We start from the raw sequence: 19,984 nt of genomic DNA, 5'->3' as shown, positions 1-19,984 counted from the left end.
CATCAACTTTTAGAATGTTTTAACTTTTATTCACTATATTCAATTAATTATTACAGCTGCTGAGCATAAACATGTTATTAACAAACATGTTTTAAACACTGTATTATATTCACACTCAAGTGGCGCTGAAGTTTCGAAGGTTTTAAACACTTGTTTGTGAGGATCTCCAGACAGACAACACATTTCAGGCAATCATGGCCATTTTTCTGTAGCACTGTAAAGCCATGCTTAATGTTTGCTTCCTCGTACCTTCAGATTTGAGCTGGCCATGAGTTCTTTTTATTTTTTTGCAGCAGTTTCCACCACAGCAGGGCTGCTGGTCGGTTCCTTCGGTCTTTTTTAGAAACGTCTTCATTTCATCCTTGCTTTTCTTGAAGAGTAAAACAGCTTGATACATTTGACTGACAGCCAATCAGAAAGATGAAAAATATTTTTATATATTATAAAATAGAAAAATATAAAATAATTATTGAAAAATTGATTTGATTTTATTACAGTAAATTAAAATATTTAAAATTTTATTTAAAATTTTGTTTTTGCTTTAAAAAAAATCTGTTTCTCTCCAGTTTTCTGAGGCCCCCTCTAGGGCCCCCCAGGGGGCCCTAGCCCCCACTTTGAAAAACACTGAGCTGAGCAACGATCCTCACCCACACATAATAATAATAATGTGTATGTGTTGTCATCACTACTGTATGTTTCCATACAATGGTGAAATTGGCTCTCTGCATTTAACCCATCCACCACCAGGTGGAGCAGTGGGCAGCTATGGAAGGCGCCGGGGAGCATTTTGGGGATAAGGTGTGCTGCTCAGAGACACCGTGAGATGTGCAATGATTTGGGATCAAATCTGGGAGTTTCAGATCCTGAGTTGACTGCTCTGCCTCTACACCATCTCAGCCCCCCCCCCCCCTCCCCATCCTGTAATCCACTCAGATTAAACAAATACAGATGAAACTGACATTTACACTGAAAATACTAAAAAACATATTAAAAATACTACATACTAAAAAACATATAAAAATACTACTAAATACTACTAAATACTACTAACATACTAAAAATACTACTGAAATACTACAAAACAAGGTGCCTAAATTGAAAAAGAAATACATCTATAGTGTGATTTGGTTAGCAGTGAGATTCTTTCATCATCATGGTTCTGTTTTTTTAGGGCGTGGTCTTGTTAGCAGCTTAGCAGGTCCTGTTAGCAGCTTGATGGTAATAACGACCGCAGCAGCTGTCCTCACAGACCGCAGTCTAGAACCGGGTCCAACAGACAGAGAACATCCAAGGTTTCCCTGCGGACCCGAACAGGTCCATAGAGTTCGGTCCGTGCAGGCAGATGAAGACTAGCGTTAGCAGCGTTAGCAGCGTTAGCAGCGTTAGCAGCGTTAGCAGCATTAGCAGCGTTAGCAGCATTAGCAGCGTTAGCAGCGTTAGCAGTGTTAGCAGCGTTAGCAGCATTAGCGGGTCCTGCTAGCAGCTTGATAGTAATAACGACCGCAGCAGCTGCCCTCCCAGACCATCCTCCAGAATCGTGTCCAGCAGACAGAACATACAAAGTATAAGGTTTCCAAAGTTTTGTATTTGTACAATCCAAGGGACTGTATTCAGATTACTGAATGTTTGGAAGGATGATGGGAGTCCAGTCCACCTCTCAACCTCTGGACTAGAGGTTGACCATTATTAGTTTTCTATGTCAGTTTTTAAAAACCAGGACAGTTGATGACCGACATACACAATTCCTTGTACATTCTTTAATAAAATCTAATAGGCACTTAACTTTTCAATCAGGGTTCGATCCCCAGTCATTGCGCACCTCGTGGTGTCTCTGAGCAGGACACCTCATCCCCACTTGCTCCCCGGGCGCTTTCCATATCTGCCCATGGCTCCACCTGCTGGTGGATGGGTTAAATGCAGAGAGCCAATTTCCCCATTGTATGGGAACATACAATGATGACAATGCATAACACATTATTTATTATTAACTGATTAAATGTAAAGTATATTTACCAACCCTTAGCAGAGCTGTTCACTGAACAATAGTTTAGAAAAGAGTATTCTTATTTAAAAAACAAAGAGTGGGCCGGTTGTAGCAGCTGCCTCTGCACTTGGTAAATGATTAATCATGTAAAGGCATGATCGATTGCTGATTTTTAAATAGTGGTAAATATAAATAAGACTGGTCATCAGTTTACCTGTACTGGACCCCAGAGAAAGTGTCTCAGAGGGTTGTTTGAGGGAAAATGATTTCAGCGCATAAGGAAGCAATTCAAGGGTTCAAAGCATTTCCTGTCAGTTCTGAACAGCCTCTCAGTCATCTGAGCTGCTCTGGGTTTAGTTTAGTTTCGAAGCCATTCAGAAGAGATGAATTAGTCAAGTCAGTGTTGTGTTCTGACAGCTGATCCAAATCCTGTCTGTCAGTCAGTCAACCTCTTTGACAGATAGAAGGAGACAGTCAGGGCTCGTTCTTTAATCAGACCTGAGCTCCACAAAACTCAGCTCAGTCAGCACATCAGGTCCTTTTTATTTTGCCTGTAGCTGCTCAAACATCTGAACATCATCATTCTGAGTCCCGCTGAGGACTCTGTGTGTGTTTGTCTTTATATTTGTTACCTTGTAAGACCCACTTTTCCAAGACATGCATGGTGACGCAGTTGGTAGAGCTGCTGTCTCTCAGCGAGCAGGTCGCCCCATTAAAAAATCCTGGTCCGGGGGCCTTTCTGGGTGAAGTTTGCATGTTCTGTCCGTGCATGCGTGGGTTTTCACCGGGTACTCCAGTTTCCTCCCACAGACCAAAAACATGCATGTTAGACTGATTGGTAACTCTAAATTGTCCCTAGGTGTGAGTGAGAGAGTCAGTGGTTGTTTGTCTCGTTTGTCTCTATGTGTCCCTGTGATGGACTGGAGACCTGTCCAGGATGTACCCTCTAGCACAGTGATGACTGGATATGGGCACCAGTGACCCCTGCAACCCTAAAAGGGAGAAGTGGGTAAAGATCATGGATGGATGTACACTACATTGTGAGGACCAACTGCTCCTTATGAGGTCCAAAGCCCAGGCCCGATGAGAAGAAGTACTGATGGTGTGTTAGGAGTTAGGTTTAGGACTAAGGTGTGAAATAGGGATGGGTTAGGTTTAGAGTTAGGTATGTACTGGTTAGGTTTAGAGTTAGGTATGTACTGTTAATGGTTAGGGTTAGAGTTAGGTATGTAGTTAATGGTTAGGGTTAGAGTTAGGTATGTAGTTAATGGTTAGGGTTAGAGTTATGTATGTACTGTTAATGGTTAGGGTTAGAGTTAGGTATGTACTGTTAATGGTTAGGGTTAGGGTAAGGGTATGAATGAAAAATGAATGGAAGTCATTGTAAAGTCCCCGTAAAGATGGAAAGACAAACTTGTGTGTGTGTTTGTCTGTCAAGTGAAAGTGCCAGCTGATTTTACCAGGAATGCTTTGCAGCTTGCAAGCTTTGTGTTATAAATACTCTGACACACGGGTGTCAGTTACACGACAGCCGAAAGCAGCTGCTGAACAGACGAGCGCTGAGCCACTCCCTGCTCTGTAGGATCACCTGGCTCTGTGTGAGGGATTCCACGCAACAAGCCACCTGTCCTGTGAGCTCACTGAGCCTTAGGAAGGATCCAAACACAACCTGCTGAAGACCCACTTCTTCTGTTACAGTGTGTTTGGTCACCAAAAAAAAACCTGCTAATGGCCACAGAGAGAGCTGGAAGAAACATGATGTGTGTTTGGGGCTTTATTGATCCTGTTGGCCTGTAGATCTAGAAAAAGTTGGACTTGAATGTTTGCACAGATGTGCTTTTTCTTTTCCGATCATCTTACTGAGTCCTTGGTGCTTTTAACACTTTTGAAGTCCATTTGTTTTGAATTTTTTAATTTGGCAAAGCAATGTTTTACTTTATGTCTGTCTTGAAAAACAAGTGATATACTGACGTTCATTTTAATGTGAGGCTGCATCTGGGTGTAAGAAAGGTTCCTTTAGAAAACTGGCTTGCCTTGTCAAACTTCAAGATGGCTGCTGCCATATATGTAAATGGACTGTACTTCTATAGCATCTTTCTATCTTATCAAGACACTCAAAGCGCTTTACAACACAATCTGTGCCCATACCGTACCCATTCATACAGCACTCTACTAGATCTATACAAAGAATAATCAGAGCTTTATCACATTCAAACACTGATGAGACACACATCAGAGGCAATGAGGGGTTCAGTGTCTTGCCCAGGGACATTTCAGCAGGTGACTGCTGGTGGAATCGAACCCCCAACTCTTGCTGGAGGACTGCTCTAACCACTCAGCCACAGCCACCCATGGCTGGTCCATGGTCATGTATATATGTATAAACTTTGAGAGTTGGATGACTTGAAAAATAAGCAACATGCTTACATCAGTTTTGGTGTCTAGCTTCATCAAGAAGTAAGAAAGGTCACTATCAAAAATTAAATTGGCAAGTCAAAATCCAAGATGGCCACCACCATATATGTGCCTTTTAGTTTTTATATTGTGTAAAAGTATAATTTCCTCAAATGATTGGGGTGGCCCTTGAAGGGGCCAGAGATTAATTAGTCTTGGCCTTGGCCACCTCCCTGGCTCTGCCATTGCACCTGGTCATGGATACACTTGCTCCTTCCACTTGCCAGGATCCATCACTCTATGTTGCCTTGATCAAGAAAAAGATTCAGTGAGACTGCAACAAAAAATATCACAATTTGGACTCATCAACTAGTCAACAGTCGCAGACCAATGAGAAAGTAAGAACCATTGGCTCCCGAATCTCACCCAGTATTCTTTTCAAATTTGGGCAGAGGTGGAAAGAGTACTGAAAATTTGTACTCAAGTACAAATACTGTTACACTGCTTAAATTGTACTCAAGTACAAGTAAAAGTACTGGAGTTATAAAACAAAAACACTTAAGTAAAAGTACAAATACTCTTCTCAAAAACTACTCAGAATATTAATTACTTTTTAACCAGTTGATGTTTTATTGTGTTGTCAGTAGAAGTCATTCACTTTGATTCACTGTATATAATAAATATAAATATAATCGCTACAGTCAAAGCTCATTTCTCAGACGCTCAGAAGCTCCGTCTTATTTTAGTACCAGACAAACCGATGGCAGTGATAAGATCTAAGATCTTTGCATACTTAGCCAAACTAATAACCCGCACATACAAACAGTAAAACAGCAACATCATACAGGAAGCTGTAAAACCTCGGATAAAACCAATATGTGTTTGGAGATTAGATGAAATGTTGTAGCTGCTATCACCGTAGAGATCAAACAACGTTTGCATCTGGACACTGTCTCCTTTTCACCCTCTGAGCATGAAAACTTCCTCCAGGTACGACCACTCGTCCTCAGTCTTTACCTCGTCATTGTCTCTGTTGTTGTCCTCTGTCTCCATTTTGGCTTTTTCTCCAACTCTTCAGTCCATAAATAACTCTCTACGGAGTTGTCCTTTGCTTACGTCATAGGTGATTGGTGCATCTGCGATCTGAGCCTTATTGGCTACAAAGATGCAGATGAACGTTTTTTTTCATTCAACCTTTATTTAAACAGATAAATCACATTGAGCCTCGAAGACTCATTTACAAGTGAGACCTGTTTAGACAAACAGTTTGAATATTAATTCAAATTGCGGCCGCACTCAGTAGCAACTTCTGATTTTAAAAGTAGCCATGTAGATTACATGGTCTAAATTGTACTTAAGTATGAGTACAATTACACACTTGAAAGAAATACTCATAAAAGTACAAGTACCCAAAAATCCACTTAATCACAGTAATGTGAGTATTTGTAATTCTTTACTTCCACCCCTGAATTTATTTATTTATTTATTTTCCTTTTAAGTCCTTTTTGGTTTGTGCTAAGGCTGCAAACACTTTGGTTCACGTAGTTCAGGTGTTGACTAAGGAAGTAAAGATGTGTGATTCTGCTGTCCTTCACTGTCCGTGTGAGTGTTTGGAGCTGCAGCAGCGTCAAGTTTGACCCCGCAGAAAAAAGAAACCGAGGACGGTGTGTTTCCCGTCCCCACGGCAGTGAAAGAACAAATTAACGTTAAATCTATGGGAGTGCGCTCCATCACTGGGAGGCGCTGACACGCAGCTCCAAACACTCCAGAGGATCGATGCTGACAGAGCAGGTGGTCTGCAAGGAGGATGTAGGAGGTGGTGGTGGGGTGTTCAGTGTTCAGTGGTGTGGATCTAGTTCCGTGTTAATCCTACAGAAAATAGCTCAGAGCACACTGCTGTCCTTCAGCAAACCTGCAGAGGTTGTAATTGAAGAGAATGAAGCACGTGTTGACACAAACAGCAATGATGAAATGTGTGTGTTGTGGAGTAAATAAATAGAACAACCTGTTGGACTTTACATGGTCGAAGAAAAGCACTGCTCTTTAATTAATGAACATGATAACGAGGTATAGAAACATGGGCTTTATTGGCACCAAGAATTTAGCAGAATATAAGTGGAACACGTCCACATTGTTTATCAAACAGCTGAGCTTTCAGAGCTGAGAGAGAACATGTAGAAGATGCACAATGAACATTCAGGCTTTAATTGTCTCTTTGCTGCCTGAATGCGGAAGAAAAATGGATGCACTTAGGCTGAAATGAATAAAAATGACCAATTTGGGAAGATAAAGCACAACCCATGTTTCTTTTCTCACTTTCCTCATGAGCACTGCAGCATTAGATGGATGGGGCATTCCAAACAGCCACCACCAGGTTGTTTGTTCCTTCATTAAAATAGATGGGCTAACAAAGCAGCCCGAGCTGCTTTGTCCTTGTATTGTAACTGTGTGGCAGCTCAGAAGAATACCTGAACTGCCTCCAGTGTTTGCTGTCATTCTGAACATTTCTCATTAGACATGGGTATGAGATAAAAGTATGATGACTTTGAGCACAAACACCAGTTTCCTTGTTTTAAAGCGTTTAAAAATGAATACTTTATTTGTGTTACTGTATAAAAACATCCAGTTTCTATTACAGTATGTCTGCTGCATAAATAACACACTGCTTGTTGCATGTCACTATTTAAAACCAGTTTAAGTGTTTTCCTGCCTTCAGAACAGATTTCAAACCAATTTGTGATCTGCATTTGTATGCCAACATTTTTATTTACGATGGTTTTCAAGATCAAGGCACATTTTATTCAATTCAGTCACAAGTGTAGACATTCGTTTAAAAATTACCACCATAGAGTCATGTGCCAAAGAACACACTGTTGTTTTATAGGAACACACGTGACACCACCAGTTCATTTTTTTAATTATTATAAAGTATTGGTTAGAAAACTGCTTCTTCTCCACCGTTCTGCTCTTTGTAAGAAAACATTGAGAGCCCGACAGATGAAAAATAGTAATAAATTGGTTATTATTAGAGATGCATTATATTGGATTTTTGGCCGAGATCCGATATTGAACTTTAACTCTAATATCGGCTGATACCGATACCATGCCGATAATATTGTTCTTCCCTAGTTATTAGCCTTTGAGGCACCAGCTGTTTTTATTTCACTGCTAGCTCTTATAACAAATCCATCCATGATCTTTAACCATTTCTTCCTTTTTGGGTCGCGGGGTCACTGGTGTCCATATCCAGCAATCACTGTGCAAGAAATGGGGGACACCCTGGACAGGTCTCCAGTCCATCACAGAGACACATAGAGACAAACGAGACAAACAACCATTCACTCTCTCACTCACACCTAGAGACAATTTAGAGTTACCAATCAGACTAACATGTTTTTGGTTTGTGAGTACCCAGAGAAAACCCATGCATGCACACAACATACAAGCTCCACCCAGAAAGATCCCGAGCCCGGATTTGATCCTGCAACTTTCTCATTGAGAGGCAGCCTCACCGTGTTGCCCGTTATCTCATTTTAGGACTTTTAATCAATAAGAATGTTAGGACAGAAAGATTTTGTAGTTTTCAAAAATATTCCTTGAAACCGATCACCAGGGGCGGCACGGTGGCGCAGTTGTTAGAGCTGCTGCCTCTCAGTGAGAAGGTTGCCCATTCAAATCCCGGCTCGGGACCTTTCTGTGTGGAGTTTGCATGTTCTCTCCGTGCATGCGTGGGTTTCCTCCCACAGACTAAAAACATGCATGTTAGGCTAATTGGTAACTCTAAATTGTCTCTAGGTGTGAGTGAGAGAGTGAATGGTTGTTTGTCTCATTTGTCTCTATGTGTCCCTGTGATGGACTGGAGACATGTCCAGGGTGGCCCCCGTGACCCAAAAAGGAAGAAGCGGGTAAAGATCGTGAATGGGGATGGACGAATCTATAACCAGCCTATGCCTAAAGATCTTTTTATAATTTAAAAACAATTGTAATTTACAAAAAAACATAAACAAGGGCCTGTGAATTAAAGTAAACCATGTCGGCGTACATTTTCAACTGCAGCATGACAAAAGAAATAAATCAAAGCTTTTATTATTTATGTATTATTAAAAAGCTGTATTTATCAGCTAGAAGCTAAATATAACAAAAAGCTAGCTAAAAGTAGCAGAACTGGATCTAAAACACAAAATAGCAAAAGTCTATCCACAAGTTAAAAAGACAAACACATGTAAAGGACATTAAACAAGTTTTCTAAAAGAACACTGTTGAAGGCATGTTAGAGAGCTCAGTGCTGTTCTATGGGGAACATATTTGTAAGTAAAAGCATTTGTGATATGCATAAAAGATACAAGAATTAAAAGTCATAACCAGATGAATGTCTAAAATAGTAAAATTTTACAGACAGAGATTGTAAAGGAGTACAGAGCAGGATGTGGAAGCAGAATCAGAAGTTGCACAATTACCGAGGCTGTTCGGTCTTTAGAGATGACACATTTCAAGGTCCACAAGTTCTCAGATTTGTTGGACATGATGCTCAGTTTCTTGGTGTGTGTTGAGAGCCACGTTTGTTGCGGCAGACAGACCACCCCAGACAATTATTGCCTCGTGTAATATTTTCACTACATTAACCTACCAGCTCCTACCCGTCACCACCGCCCTGTTAACTGAGCTGCCAGCGCTGCCAGAATGTTTTGGCCCGGACCCTCAAGGCGTTTTTGTGGAGAGAAATGAGACTGACTTGGATTCTCCAGGTGAGAGGAATGTGTGTGTTTTATCGTCCATTGACAACACGTCATTACTGAGCAGATGGAGTAATGCCAGCAGTCGCCACGCCGCCTGTCAAGCTGATCGCTGAACACGTTAAACAATAAAGTTAATTTGCTCACTTTTACACCGTGCCACTGAATGGTGTCCAATAAAGTTCTTTTAAGAGGAAGCAGATGTTACTCAGTCTTATTTTTTGTTTCTTGCTACATAATAGGAGACTAGATGAAATGCTTCATGAGATCTGTCAAGCAGCTCGGAGGAATACATTTACAGAACACAGAGGCTTCATCCACATTCACATGTGGGACTGCAGATATGCTAAGTGTTCAGTAATCAGAGGTAGACCAAGGACCTGCTCCAGGAACATCAAGGATACAGAGCTAGTGCTTTGTGAAGAAATGAATATTGTTCACTAGTGTTAAACAATAAAAACAATCACTAGAATCAGTTTGGGTCATAAAATGCCAAAACAAAATCCTACAAAGTTAAGTCAGGTCCTCTGGATGGTTTCTTTTTTGTTGAAACATTTTGTCTTTCATCCAAATGACTTCATCAGTCTGAGGAGCCACAACAAACTCAGTCTTATAAACAGCACCCTCACATGGTGGCTCAACTTGTTTGATGGGGCTCAGATGGTTTCTGTAGTCCACCCTCTCCCCCGCTGACTCCTCTGAAACAGCGATAGCTAAAATGGTTCAAAACATCAAAGTCCATGCTCAATAATCCAGGTAAAAAAAAATCCAACAACATTAAGTCAGGTCCTCTGGACAGTTTCTTTTCATTCATCAAATTGGTGGACCCACTATGTGAAGGTGCTTTTAAGACAGTTTGTTGTGGCTCCTCGGACTGATGAAGTCTTCTGGATGTAAGACAAAACGTTTCAACAAATTAAACTGTCCAGAGGACCTGACTTAACTTTGTTGTATTTTTTTTTACCTGGATTACTGAGCATGAACTTTGAAGATGAAACAAAATGTTTTTAATCCCTTGTTGTAGGATTCTGTGGTCTGTGGCGCCCTTAGCTGGTTTGGTAGAGTAAAAGGCTCCGTCCTCCAGTGGTGAGCTTAGATCTGGGAATATGACGATGGGATGAGTTGTTGAAATGGAGAGAACAAATTTTGATGTGTGGAATGAGCAACTCCTTAAGTAAAGGAGAACCCTGCATGGATACACTGGTGTGTCAGAAAGCAGATCTTGTACTGGATTCTAGCAGAGACAGGAAGTCCACGTAGAGAACACTAGACTAGTGTGAACATGGGACTCAAAGGAAAGGTGAGGATCAAACGTATTGTCCTGACAAGAAAAGGTTTTAGCAGTTCAGGGAGGTGACTGAAGCTGACAGGGAGAGCCAACCAACATGGTGTCAGTTTTGGAGCTGTTCAGTTGAAGATATTTTTATGCAGCCCTGAACTGTCACATGACAGTTACCGTACTTGCCGCTGTACATGTCGCACCGCTGTATAAATCACATCTATTATGAGTCACCGCTGACGCATCGCGTTTGTTACGTGTCACCGCTGACCACCCGGAAACGTGGGCCGGTGTTGTGCCAAAAATCGATTGGCCAAATGGCGGCTGCGGGAGCGTACACGTGACGACTTTAACAAGATTTTAACAAGATTTTAACAAGATTAACACTTAAAAACAATTATTTGTTTGCTCAAAATTATAGTAAAGGTGTGTCTCAGTTGAACTTTCCCTTAACAAACGCACTTTAATGGTCAAATCAGCTGCATTTCACCTGGGCGGTGCGGCGAAATGCAGCTGATTTGACTTTTGCTCCAGGAGTTCCATAGCGAGACAAAGGTGGTTTGGTATGGCAAGCCAAGTGTCTCATTAATAACCACTTGTACCTATTAATGAGACACTTGGTCTGCCATATTACTCGAGGGCCCTCTAGTGGTTGAAAATGGTAGTGTTCAATATTTTCAATATTTTCCATGTCAGAATGAATGACATCGCCAGATCAAAGACAAAAATTGGTTTATGAATACGGAAAAAACATAAATAAGTCGCTTCGCTGTATAAGTCGCAGGACTTGCAAACTTATGCAAAAAAGTGTGACTTATACGGCAAAAAATATGGTATTTTTAAAGCACATTTTAGCCTGCCCAGGTTTTGCAAATCACTTTACAGAGTTTTTCATTCACACATTCGTACAGAGTGTTTATCTATTTTTAAAACATATAAGCAGCAGTTTTTAATAGTCTGTACCTACAGTGCCGTCATAGCCAACCAGGCTACTCAGTAAAGTGCTTTACAACACAATCTGTGCCCTCACATTCAAACAGCACTCAACGACATCTCTACAAAACTAATGTGAATAAATCATTCTATAGTGTCTAATCAGTTGTTTACATCACATTCATACATTTATGGGAGACACACTTGAGGCAATGAGAGGTTAAGTGTCTTGCCAGGGGACACTTGGACATGTGACTGAATACTGCCAGGAATCAAACCTCAGACCCTCGTTGGAGGATGACTGCTCTAACCACTAAACAGTTCAAGCACATTGTGCTCGTCTGTGTGTTCACAGTAAACACACAGACGAGCACACGCATTACTGTTGGACACCAAAAGGCTAAAAGGGTGACTGAGAATTTTTTTTGATTAAACAGGTTCAGATGAATGTTGCATGAAAAAACTTAAAACTTAACTTGATTTTGATAGTTTTTGCAGTTTCATGTCGTGTGCTTATGGAAGCAGTTAAAGAGAATATACTGTAAAAGTAAATCATAAAATTGCATCTAAATTTATACTCGGAACACTTCCGACTGATGGTGGGTGAAGGTGTAATGTCTGGAGGGGGATTTTCCTTTCAGGGATAATTTGCTTCGACGTTCTAGAAGAATCTGTTCTCAGATGTGACCAACCTGTTGGAAATGACAGCTAAGATTGATGGGACAGAGTCCTGTAACTGTTGGCTCGTATTAGAGATGACGTTTACACCAAGATGAGATATGGACGGGTGGGATTGTTCTGCAGAGACGGCCGCCTGTCCATTTACTGCAGCACTGATTCTGCTTCGGCTGCCATTACCTTTCAGATCTGTCACCGCCGCTGACAGCCAACCATGAATAATTTGTCTGATTCTTCCTCGATAAGCTTGTGTTGCTTTGCAGACAGTGCGTTCACATTTTGCTGCTGGACCTATTGTCTGAATCATTTCCCAGCCTCAGAACCCTGTGGTCCGTGCTGTCACGTTTGATGGGGAGCTGCTGATCGCAGCTGGGTGATCGGCTGTAGATGACGAAAGTTAGCCAGGTATGGGGTTAGAGGTCAGCCGCAAGATGACTTTTGTGGTTCTGTGGTTCTTGATTTTCATGACATCATCATGACAAAATGTGGGAAAAGCATGCTTTGACTACATGAGGCACCTTCAGGAAAATATTAAAGGAGTTGTCCTTTGGCCAGTGAGCCACTGGAAATTCTGTGATGGCCAAAGATTATTCTACATGGCCAATGTTTTTGAACCATCTATTCATTCATCTTTACCTTCTTTTTGGTAGTTGGTGTTTTGCCTTGTGATCTAGGCAGAGCTTAATTTGAGCCAGATCCTCTCAGAACATGATCCGGGAACTCTTATTTTGACAGGGTGTGTTCTGGTAACGGTTTGCTTGGATCTGGTAACTCTCAGGCTTACTAAAACTTAATAATAAAGTTATGAACAAATTTGACTGCCTTGAATGAATAAAACCTATATTGCATATGTAAACTGAAAATAATTACATAAACACTCATTTTAAACACAACAGCCACTTACGAGCCTCCTAATATCACATAATTCAGGTCTCTCTTGTAAATGAGTCCCCAAGGCTCAATGGGATTAACCTGTCTAAATAAAGGTTGAATGAAAAAAGAAAAAATAAGAGCTGCCCTTTAAGTAATCACTTCCGCCTCTACCCTTAAAAAAATCTCCGCCCCTGGGGGGCGGGACTAGAATGCTTGAGAGAAGCAGAGCATTCACAGGAGGAGAGAGTTGGCTACTTCTTATGGCTCTCTAAACAAGTTATTGAATCAAGTGTTTACTTATGGAGGTAAACACAGATGTTTAACAACCTGTTGAAATTTAACACTATAATGCTGGAAATAGCATCTACTTTATTCAAAATTTATTTTCTTTTTATTTCAATCTTTTTTTCAAACCCCACCCACTTTTTCTTTTTGTTTTGCAGAGGTCACTGGTGTCCACATCCAGCAGTCACTTTGAGAGAGGCAGGGGACACCCTGGACTGGTCTCCAGTCCATAACCGGGACACTTAGAACCAAATAACCACATTCACTCTCTCATTCAAACCTAGGGACGATTTAGAGTTACCAATCAGTCTAACATGCATGTTTTTGGTCTGTGGGAGGAAACCGGAGTACCCGGAGAAAACCCACGCATGCACGGAGAGAACATGCAAACTCCACCCAGAAAGGTCCCCGGTCGGGATTTGAACCGTTGACCTTCTTGCTGAGAGGAGGCAGCTCTACCAGCTGAGCCACCGTGCTGCCTATTGTTTCTAATAATTTTTAACAAGTGTGAATTGTAGGTTTCTATGTGAATCACAAACATTTAGAACAAGAAGGAATGTCTTTTTCATAAAACACAGTTTGTTTTGGAAAAAATATATGAAAAACTTTTTTAAAATAAAAAATACTGAAACACATTCTCTTTAAAAAAAAGAAATCTATCAATAGTATGTAAAGTGTGATTTATTTTTAACGGATTTACTGAAACTGTCAATCCACCATATAACAAGATGGTTTTGTGTAAAATGATTGTGACATCATAAAAAAAAAAATCAGAATTTGGAGAAAACAAAAAATCAATCAGACCCTTAAAAACCCATTTTGTGATAAAAACATATATAATAATTAAACAAATGTAGCTGGGCATATTTATTATATGCATATAAAGTATACCCACACAGAACGGTGTCCGGCAAATTTATGTGACTGCTCCACAGTTGATTCGCTCACTTCTCTTCTGGAAGAGGGGGATGACTGCAAGATGCAGAAAGCCATTTCGTTTCAGCTCTGATATCTCAGCTTCTTATATTCCAGTGTTTTTCTTTTGGGGCTCACATTTAGTCTCCCATGTCATTAATGAAGAAAACCACAGCGCTGATAAAGCCAAGTTAGATTAACTACCAGATGACAAACTCTAACCTCCTCGTGTCTTATTCATATTTTAAAAAATGCCAAAAAATCCTGATGTGGAACGAAGCCTGGGATGTGTAAGTCCCAAGGCAGCTGCAGATATTAGTCTTTAAAAAATAGCTGTTTAAAGTTATCAAACCTCTGGGCCTCCCAGTGTCCCCATGGCACAAGAGGTATTAAAAATTTATAGAAAAGTTGGAAGGAAAAAGGAGTCAGATTATATAAAAAGTAGTGTGACATGCCCCTCGCTGCAGCAGTACCTGCTCCCCCTGCCAAGGTTAGCACTGACCCTCCTGTGCACAGGGGGTGGGGGCGGGTTGTGTCTGCAGCATAAACAGCAACACCTGTGTGACTGCTGGAGCTGTGGGAGGTCTTCATCACTGCCAACTTTCTCTTCTTTTACCGTGAGCTTGAATTGATGCCAGTTTTGGGGCTGCAGAGATAAAAATAGGATCTTACAGTGTGATAGTCAACATGACGAGGAGGGATGGAGCAGCTTCTGCTGAGCTGCTTTACGAAACATCCAAGCAAACAAAGCTACTCCGAGGCTGGTTGTTTCTTAGGCATTATTGCTCATCTTGGGCTTTTGTTGACGGGTGATAATGTTTTTACCTGAGACTGTATGGTTAGGCTAGGTTTGGTTTATTTGTCATATGCAGATCAACACAAGGTCAACAATGCAATGAAATGCTCAGCACGAGAAGAACCGTCTCGACTCACCAAAAAAAACCCAACAATAAATACCAAAGCATGCAACAAAAATACAGAAACAAGGCGACAAAAGTGAAAAAGAAATAAATCTACAGCAGCATGGTCCTATTAGCAGTGAGGTTCTTTTAGCAGTCTCGTTAGCAGCATGCTACTGTTAGCAGTGAGGCTATTTTAACAACATGGTGCAGTTAGCAGCATGGTACCATTAGCAGTGAGGTTATTTCAGCAACATGGTCCAGTTAGCAGCATGGTACTGTTAGCAGTGAGGTTAGCAGTAGGGATGGGGCCGATCCGATCCAGTATCGGTATCGGCCTCCGATACCAGCATAATTTACGTATCGGATTTTCCGATCCACCTGCCGATATTTCCGATCCATGCATGTCTGTGGTTGCGCTGCATGTTAGCTTCAAACTACGGAATGGATTTCCTGAACGGAGGTGTGTCTCATGAACCCAGAGTAATAAGACCCGCCTCACATTCAGGAAATCCAGTTTGTAGTTTGCAGCCAGCTACAACGTGAGGACTGAGTTAGCAGCACTGTGGCTAACAGCTAACAAACTTTTCATCTAAACATGTCCGCTGTGTGGAAGTATTTTACACTAGAAACACCACAAAACAAGACAGCATCATGCAATGTCTGCAGAGCCATAGCGCCACATTAAACCGCGGTAAAGTTAGTTTTACGATGGACATTCGAGCTCCGTGGAAATCGCATCTACTTTATTCAAAATTTTCAGGGGGAGGACCCCCAGACCTCCACCACCACCACCACCCCCACCGCTAGCCTGCCCACTATCTGCGTTCTGGCATCGATTGGTTAACAAATTAAGCCCTGCAATGTGTGTATACCTGTGTCTGTCTTTTAGAAAAATATTTCTTGAACCACTGGACAAATTTCTGATTTCAAAGTTCTAGAATTGCACCACTCAATGTGGCTGCATGTTGGAGCAGCTCTGTTACTTTCATTCTGAGATTTTGCTTTTGAAAACTTTTATTCCTCTTTTTCTGGATGTAAATCACATTTTTTGGATGGTTGTTTCCTCTGGTATCAGATGCTGTGCAGCTGGAAGGATTTTTACTGAAACTTTTTTATTTTTGGACATTTGTTATGATGTGTAACCATGGCAACAAGGCAGTTTTCTACAACCAACAGCAGCTGATTAACATCTCAAAAGCTCAAATAATATCTCAACTACTGCCCCAAATCTCAAATGAGTTGAAAATGATGTTCTATGGATGCAGTCTCATCTACCTGACAGCTGTGCTCGAGTGTCTGACCACTGAGATCCTGGAACTAGCAGGAAACACGGCTCATGACAGCTGAAGGACAGGATCGTCCCTCAGCACCTACAGTTGGATGTCCGCAGCAATGAGGAGCTCAGCAGACTGCTGGGAGGAGTGGCCATCACTCTGGGAGGAGTTCTGCCCAGCATTCAGGTGGTCCTACAGCCCGGGGGAACCGAGAGGCCAGTCGAGTCTGGGTGGATGGATTAGACTGCATCTGCAGCCAGTTTCTCAGGATCCACTGTAGGATGGACCTTTACAAGAGATCCTTCCTGTCTACAGCCATCAGTGTCTATAACATCTCTTAATGAAATGAGGATAACGGGTTACAACAACAAATATTTTCCCTTTGGGATTAATAACGTATTTTTGAATTGAATTGAATTTAAATGAAACTTTCAGGATGGCTGTAAATCAGTTTACTAGATGTGCTGAAGTTTAGTGTGTTTAAAGGTGTTTATTTACCATTAGTGGATCACAGGAACACAGGAGGGAGTTGCAGGAGAGGAGTTGAGTATATTTTCTTGATATATTTGTTGTTCAGAAAAAAGGATTAGTTAAGCTTACCTGTAGGTGAGTGGACTATAAGAGTGGAGAGTGTCAGGATGGACCTCAAAGCTGGATTGTGAGATGTTTGGCTGTTTGTCTTATGGAGGTTTTGCAAGTGGCAGTTCCAAATTCACCTCTTGCTCTTGCCGAGATCGGAAGCTTTTCCCATCCCGTCCCTCTCCGCTTTGCTGCTCTGTCTGTGAAACTGCTTCTGAGTCTCTCTTGCATATCTTCCAAACCGTAATTATGGACTTGTTTTGATCAGTTGGTCCCTAAACACAATTGATAATCATTTCTTCGAAGAGAAGACAGGCAAGCCGATTTGCCCTGTTGGCACGCACGCAGCTGGATATCTCATCGACTTGGAAGACTTGATGATGTGGCTAGCTCTGCTGCCATTTGTGGATTTTAAGGACGCATATTTAATTGGATTTACGATAACTGGTTCCTTCTTTTTGGATTTGGCTGGTTGCTGCTTTTATCTACAATCAAGGAAGTCGTCGGCAGCAAATTGGGACCCGATCACACTGCTTGCCTTTATGATGGCTTGGATCGTGTCTCGAGTACCCAGACTCAAATGCTTTGGGCAGAATGGATCAGATCTCAGGGATTTTACTCAGTCATGTTCCATCGGTGTGGCCATGTAATTTGGACATTTCTGAACTGAGTGGACCAACACAGACTCAAAGTAGATGCCATTAAGTTCTGCCTGTCCCCAAAACAACTGTGTGTTTATCTGAATTTGGCTCCCTTGGCTGGCTTTGAAGGCCGCCTTATCTGAATTTGCCTGGAGAACATGTGATCTGATGCTCACCACCTCCTCCCTGAGGAATTTCCAACTGATAACCAGATGAAACCAGCTGAATAAACTTTGTGTCATCATTTCAGGACTCTTGGATTCTCATAGTCGTTATTCTTGGCCATTCCTCGACATACCTCGAGAATGTTTATGGATCTCATCGGAGAACATTGACTGATTATTACATCTTTATCAGAACTCTTACAGTGCCCTCGCAAGCATCTATGATCATGCTGACCGCTCTCGCCTCCCCCCTCTGCAGAATGTCTACGTCAATATGTGCTTGTTTGTGTGAGGTGTTTTTTTAATATCAGTTTTTTTCTTCTCAGGCAGGAAAAAAAAGTCTGATAGGAATTTTTCGCCTCCAATTCCTACTTGTCCAGTTTCACTTCTTTTTGTCTGTCTAAACAGGTCTCACTTGTAAATGAGTCTTCTAGGCTCAATGTGACTTATCTGTCTAAATAAAGGTTGAATGAATGAAAAAATAGAACGGATCCAAGGAGACTCTGGGAGTTCGAGCCAAGAGACGACTCCAGGATTACCCAGGGAGCGAGGGACTGAATAACAGGAGCTACAAGGAACACAGAGAGGAAAAAATGTTAGAGGAATCTTGGGTCAGAAAGATCTCCATGAGGGCTGGACACAGTACTGGATATTAGACAATGTTCCAGCAGAGTAGTTGATACAAGCAGCCCTGTGGGTTCCCGTCAGCAGACTGAAGACGGCTGTGGTTAATTGGCTCTGCTTTGCCAATTAGGAGCTGAAAGAAGTGTTAGTGGTTGGAAAAACCCAGAATCTCCACACAAGTTAAGGATAAGTCACTCGTAGGTGATATTTTTGTTCTTCTCATTAGCAATAGGATATGTAAGAGTCTTCCACTTGATTTTTTTATTCCATCTACAGTGTATGCCAGCATGTTGAATCAAAATTTAATGTTGGCATAACTTGTCTAAAATGTTAATCAAGGGAGAGTACCACTATGGCAGGGACTTTACTTTATGCTATGGTCTTGTGGAAATGTATTTCAAACCATCTGCAATAAACTATGTTAAAAATGTTACAAAAAGCCAAATTGTTTCAGATTTTTGAAGTGGATAGTAATTGTGTACGAACAACACGACATGTTAAAGAATTTACACAATTGTGCTTTTATTTGCATAACTCATTCAATGTTGAGGACCCCATTGTGGCTTTGAGAGTCCCCAGTGTTAGCAAAATAGTAGCAATAATCTAAAAAGGAAGCAATTATGCTGAAGATTTCAGCCTATAAAGTGTTTGAAGGATTCCAAGAGCTCTGTTTTACTATGTAAGAAATTGTAAATAATTGTAAATACATTTACATTTCAAAAATCAAAGTCATCCCAATAACATTCGTAATGAGATGAACATTTTGATCCAGATGTGGAGTGATGATTGAATATTCAAATTCTAAATACAATGTGAAAATTCAAAGGAATGATGTGACCATTTCATCCATTCTGGATGCTTCTTCTTGTTCTTGATCCTTGATTCTTGTTGTTTCTTAATGGTGCTTTTCAAATCTGGATACTTAATTTAATACAACACCTACCACACTGCAAAAAAACAACACAATTACAACAACAAAAAACTAGTGAAAAAGTAAAAAAAAAAAAAACTAAAAGAGTCTCAGGTGTCTGTTTATCCTATTGTAGTTTATTTTTGAAATAAAAGTTGAAACTATGGTCTTGTGTGAGCTTAACTTTTAGTTGTACAGTTTTGATTTAAAAATAATGATTCCACACCTTTTAGTAGTTCATATGTTTCCTATTCTGGTTTCCTTTTTGACATCCTTGAGGAAGGGTTGCTTTGGCGATGGTTCATTCAACAGTGGTGGTAATTTGGCAGAGAAAACAAGCAGAAACACCTGGGCCAACATCTGCTCTGCTTTCTTTCCAAATGTCACATCACAGCAGGTTGCAGCCGTGTGGCCTTTGCACTCAGACATGAAAGCAAAGGATTACATTCACCGTGAAGGAATGGACAACTCATCCTGAGTGGGACTGAACCAGTGGGATCATCTTTACACCCGCAGAAGAACATGTTGGATCATTTTAGGTGTGCACATTAAAAATCTGGAAAAGGGTGGATTGCTCTCTTCAGGTCGAGGGTGAGGTTCTGCCTCAAGTGGAGGAGTTCAAGTATCTCATGGTTTTGTTCTCAGTGAGGGAAGAATGGAGCGTGAGATTGACAGACGGATTGGTGCAGCGTCTGCAGTACAGTAGTCCCTCGCTACTTCGCAGTTTGTTTATCGCGGAATTGTTCTATCGTCGTTTTTCAAAATAAGATTGGACTTGACACACAACTGGCTGATTGATGGTTGAGCCACACGATC

General features: G+C 41.2%; 1 protein-coding gene across 1 annotated transcript in view; it reads left to right on the top strand.

The window, feature by feature from the left end:
- ptprua (protein tyrosine phosphatase receptor type Ua) overlaps window positions 1-19,984 on the top strand; it is a 502,564-nt gene that overhangs the window by 1,245 nt on the left and 481,335 nt on the right. The gene's annotated exons all lie outside the window — the stretch shown is intronic.

The sequence above is a fragment of the Nematolebias whitei genome, chromosome 19, assembly GCF_014905685.2.
Source record: "Nematolebias whitei isolate Nwh7 chromosome 19, NemWhi1, whole genome shotgun sequence".
NCBI classification, from domain to species: domain Eukaryota; kingdom Metazoa; phylum Chordata; class Actinopteri; order Cyprinodontiformes; family Rivulidae; genus Nematolebias; species Nematolebias whitei.
Note: the sequence above shows the minus strand (reverse complement) of the source record. Positions and strands in the feature narration are given on the sequence as shown.